This window comes from Habropoda laboriosa, unplaced genomic scaffold, assembly GCF_001263275.1.
Source record: "Habropoda laboriosa isolate 0110345459 unplaced genomic scaffold, ASM126327v1 scaffold523, whole genome shotgun sequence".
Lineage (NCBI taxonomy): Eukaryota > Metazoa > Arthropoda > Insecta > Hymenoptera > Apidae > Habropoda > Habropoda laboriosa.
Window position 1 is genome coordinate 157565 of NW_017100752.1, and position 5741 is coordinate 163305.

Here is a 5741-nt window from a genome sequence, read left to right on the forward strand (position 1 = left end):
TTCATCAGACATCAGTAGATTTTAGCAGATTTCCATAGGTTTCAAAAAATTTTCATGGATATTAGTAGAATATTGCAGATTTTAATAGAATTCAGCATACTTCAACAGGTTTTAGTAGATTTCAGTGAAATTTAGTAGACTTCAGTAGATTTCAGCAGATTTTAGTAGATTTTGGTGAAATTTTGTAAATTTTAGTAGAATACAGTAGACTTCGGTAGATTTTAGTAGATTTCCATAATAGGTTTCAAGAAAATGTTACGGACATTAGTAGAATATAGTAGATTTTAATAGATTCAGCATACTTCAGCAGGTTTTAGTAGATTTCAGTGAAATTTAGTAGACTTCGGTAGATTTCGGTGAAATTTCGTAAATTTTAATGGAATACAGTAAAATTCAGTAGACCTCGGTAGATTTTAGTAGATTCCTATAGATTTCAAAAAAATTTTAATATTTAAAAATAGAATTCAGCATACTTCTGCAGGCTTTAGTAGGATTTTAATGAAATTTAGTAGATACCACTAGATTTGAATAGAATGCTGTAGAATTCATTAGATTTCACATTCCGTGAACATCCCAATACTTCTCAGCACAACTACACATCATTCTCCACTCGCTATTTCCTCTTCAAACCCAATCGCCATCCCCACCGAACATCAACCACGTTTAAAAAAAAAATAACCATCCCTGGTACACGAGTAGCAATAACTCTTACCCAATATCAACGGGTCAATTTATCCCCGAAAATGAAACGCGCCCATGGAAAATGTATCATGTTAAAAAATTCTCATAATCAAGGGTATACACACAGTCGCAAACCGGGTGGGCTTGCTTCTTCGACGTACTACCTACCGCCAACCACCTCTTCTCCCCCCCTTAGCCCTTCGATTTTTCTCTTTTCAGCATTCAATGCTCAACTCCCCCGGCTTCTATCACTCCCTGAAATTCTCTACCCTCGCCTCGTTCCGCCCCCTGCTGGTCTCCGTTGCCCTCCTTTTGGCCGTATAATCCGCAAATTACTAACCTAACCCCCGCGAGCGCCTTAAAGACCAAGGCTTGTTCGTGGTAGATTCAAAGGAGGTAATACCCGGAGCAGACTTGGCAAGGATCCGGCAGGGAAGGGGCCGTGAAAGAAGGATGAAATACTTTTCTCCTTGCTATCTGTTTTCCTCCATCCCTACTGCCCCTCTTGGTTCGTGGTACGCGCGCGGGCATCTGCGTGCCGCGTCTCTCTCCTTTTCTGGCCGCGAGTCCTCCGGGGTCATCCAGGATGCCACCGAATCTCTCTCCCTCTTTTCAACGCTGCTTCGGCAAACATTTATTACGCCGCAATACGGAATTTTGTCTCACCCACGGGCCGACCCGTTCTGAAATTTCACCCACGATACACGTGACCCCGATGCTTATCGTTTGCTTCCAGGGGGACAGTTTCTTTTTTCCTTTTTTTTCCAGAGAGGAACGTTTCGAGGGGATTTCGCGGGAAGATGATGGCTCTTGTGAGAGGAAATATTCGACAGGGGTGGAGTTTAAAGGTTTGTTAAAGAGAAACTGCGATTTTAATGTTTGATTGATTCTTAGGGGTTAAAGTGTTTTCTTTTTCTTTTTGTTGCGTGTAGTGAGTTGTATATTGAAGGTAAGATGAAAATTAGAATATTTACGTGTCTTTTCCTACAATTTTCTAATTATTTGAAATAAAAAAACAGCGAAGGGTATTTTATTTTTTACAGAAGCTTGACTTCTTTAATTTTGCACGATCCTGCAGTACTTTCTCCTTCCAAAGATCAAACTTTCAGCATGCGTATAAAACGTAGTTTTTCAATTTTCATTACGGGCTCAGACAAAAGAAGTTGCCGAATGTGACCTTTACAATCTTCTTCGCGATTTTCACAAATTGCAATTTTTTCGAAAAGTTTTAGACGCGTCATCCACTGTACTAATCCTTCTAACTTCTCAAAGAAACTCAAGTCGTTGAGTGGAATTTAAAAAAAGTCATACTGTTCTAAAGAGCGTCCGAAGATTAGTAAGAGACCACCGTACGTGTAATGACTGGGTAAGTCGACATAACATTAAATCAACCAGAGAAAAAAAAAAAAAGCAAAAAAAGTAAATACTCATTAACACCAAGTTGCCCCATTTCTCGGACTCGCAGCAACAGATTTCGCGCCGATACAATTTTATGAAGCCAATCTCGGGAAAACAGAAAAAAGAAGAAACACTCACTCGCGCACACACTCAGACACGTATACATATCCAATGCTTTCTGTACGGGGAAATGCTTAAACTCGGTATTCCATAACCCTGTAGAACGGCGTACTATCCCTGGAAATGGATGGCATCGGTCGTCTCGAAACATCTCGGCCATACGGCGTCAGAAACAACACCAAACCGTCGAGAAGCCCTGCATTTTTTCTCTCTCTTTCCCCGCCCTTTTTCCCATCTATGAAGCCCGTCGAACGCATCCAATAAAGGTAAGGTTAACGATGGATCGTTAACTTAATGAACGATGGGAACACAGCGTTAAACGCGCGCGCCCACACGTGCCGCGAGTAAAAACGTCTGCGGAGAAATTACAGTTGACAGACATTGTCCTCGTCATCGTACGGCCTGATGTAATGGCCGATCGATCAGAGCCACAATATCGATCATCGTTCCGGCGAACGTAGTTTGCGTAGACAAACACCGTTTGCTCTTTTTCCCGCCTCCGCGATCACTCTTTCAACAGAGTTGTATTCTTCGAGGGGTGGAAATATTTCGCGATCTGGTATCGTTTCGGTGAAATTTGTTTATTTGGATGTTTGCGTATCTGTCGAGAGGCTCATTTTGCATTCTTCGCTCTTCTTAATCTCTTTGCGCGAGGATAATAATTAGTGAACTTTCTTGGAAAATGTCCTACAAAAGTTTGGGATCAAAAAATTGAGCATTATTTGGATACTTATAAAACTCCTTTTTTCTCTTTGTGCAAGGATAATTAGAGCGAATTTGCTTAGAAAGTGTAGTACAAAAGTTTGGGTTCAAGAAATGAGGAATTATTTGGAAACTTAGAAATCTGTGGAAAGATTCATTTTGCATATAAAACTCTTTTTTTTTCTGTTTGTGCAAGGATAATTAGAGCGAATTTGCCTAGAAAGTAGTATAAAAGTTTGGGATCAAGAAATGAGGTACTATTTTGAAACTTAGAAATCTGTGGAAAGATTCACTTGGCATTCTTCTTCCTTTTAATCTATTTATGCAAGGATAATTAGTGAATTTGCTTAGAAAATACACTACAAAAATTTGGGACCACCTGTTGATTCATATTAATATTGAATCTGCTACTAATCCTTTATGAATTTGGAATTGACGTTTAGGACATCGACTTACTTCATTTTGATTGATAAAAAATTCTAAAAGTAGTTCACTTTTTTTATTAAATCTTTTGTAACTTACAGTGCACAGTGGTCCCAAGCCTTTAACCGTTTGAATGCCACGGGTCTTTGTTGTTTCCCAATCCAATTGATGTCGAAAAATTACAAAAATTTTGTTTTCGACATTTTCCTGAATACGACTATTTGGAAATAACACGAAACAAAGTGCAGGATTTATGTGCAATTTTTTATAAAAAAATAGAATAAAATTTACACTTCGCGGTCCGATGCGGTGACACTTTTCGGTTAATGAAACCACTGGAATCTTAGTGATAGATGTGAAGATAAGAAGAATTTCAAGTTGATAAGGTGACACAAATTGAGCCCCTCTGATTTTTACATTTGGCACACATATCAAGCAACGGTGACTCAATGACGATAAACACGCTGAATCATTATTTTAAGCCTTCACTATCATAACACACACACTACACACGCAACCACAGGAATATGTAATGAAAAATGCAAGTTCCTATTCAAAAATTTTAATATTACATTCACAGGACGTTTCATGATCATCGCGAAGTGAAATACGTAAGGGTATAGTAAGTCCCCCTCGATATCATGCAATTTTGGTCTGAAACATTTTTTCGTATAATGCATACTTTTCGAGATAAATCGGACACACTCTATATACAAATTATACTGTATAATAAATAACAAAGCTCTGCGCTATTACTCTACATATTAACTATGTTTAATAAACAACTTTCAAGCCCTAATTTTGCCACGAACAACGATAATACAGCAATATCTGTAACAGTACTTCGACACAATTAGCGCATACAGTAGTGAATAAGTTCAATCAATAATAAAATCCACCTTCTTTATCTCAGAATTTCTATCGTTATAATCTCCTTAGAAAATTCCATTTCGACGTCATTCCCCCACTTTCCGAACATACGCGCGCTGTTAAAGGAAAATGATTTCCAGTTAAACGACTGTAATCCCAAGTTTTCTTCCCGCCGCAAGATCGCGGCGAGGAACGATCGAAGGGACGTTTATATAATTGCGCGATAAATTGCGTTCGACTCCTTCCCACTCCTCCTTGCGTCATCAACGTCGATATAACCGATTTTACTGCCACGAGATCTCTTTCATTAAGTCTTTTACTGCCCGCTAAATACGTTGAAACGCGTACAGTCAGACTTGGAGGAATCGAAGTGAAGAAAATGACAGCGGAGAGAAATGTGCGGAATAATACAGCCAACGAGGAACCGAAATGGTAAAGAGGAGAAGAATAGGGAAAATGAAGAGAAAGAGGAAGAACCTCAGATGAGGAGAAGAATAGAAAATGTTAGAGAACGACATTAACATGCCTATGTGTTAAGGAGATTAGGTTTACGAAACGGGCGCTTAGAAAAGCTACTTTTGAGATTATTTAATTAGTGAAAGGATTTGAATAAATGGTGATATTTGTCAAATTTTCATCTAATGCATCACACAGCATATTTAAATAGTCCCATTTCTAACTGTTCGCATATTATGCATATTGGGATGTGTTGTATTTAAATAAAAAATTCATTTCGGCGCTGTGGAAAATTCAACGTGTTAGCTAAAGAAATTTTTCCTTGTAGCCTCGCCTTAATAGCTCTCTAACTATCAAGGCAGGCGGGATGCAAAGAATGCTAAAATTCGATGATATTGTCTCTGCCTATCCTAGCAAATGAGAATAAATAGACAGAAAAATAAGTTGACGAAGAAGATCAAACTTCGGACGACGGATGCCCTTTGCTTTTAAATGTCCCCTAAAACAGAGTCACAACTCTCCTCTTCTTATATTGTAAATATATTTGTATAATTTTAAACAATATAATGCCTAATAAAATAAAAGAATGTGGTTTCACTTGCGTTCCAAAGAGATTTTAGCATTGGGTCATATTTGACCCGGCCTCCGTCGTGCGCTGTTCGAGGGTTAGGATAAAGTTTGGGATAAAGAACTGTTGCACTTTAGTACACAGATTTTTTCGACTAAGATTTCTTCCGGAACCATGTCACGAACTTTACACGAGAGGAAACAGTTCTCTACACAATCCTGTGTCCACAATCCAGTGTCCTCTATTGCATACACTCGTATATCTCAGATATGTGTTACTTCATTTCAATAAAATTTGTATATAACACCTTCGAATATACCCCCCACAAAATACATGAAGCATTTCTATGATACTTACTGCACTATACTATTTATGTCCATTTCGATTATAATTATATCATTGTTCGAATTTTTTCGAGTATACCTACTATATTTTTTTTTTTTATCGTGGGGAATCCTCGGCGCGACGAGGTGGGCCCGGGATCTCGAAACGAACGCCACCGGACCCACCCCGCGCCGGGCCC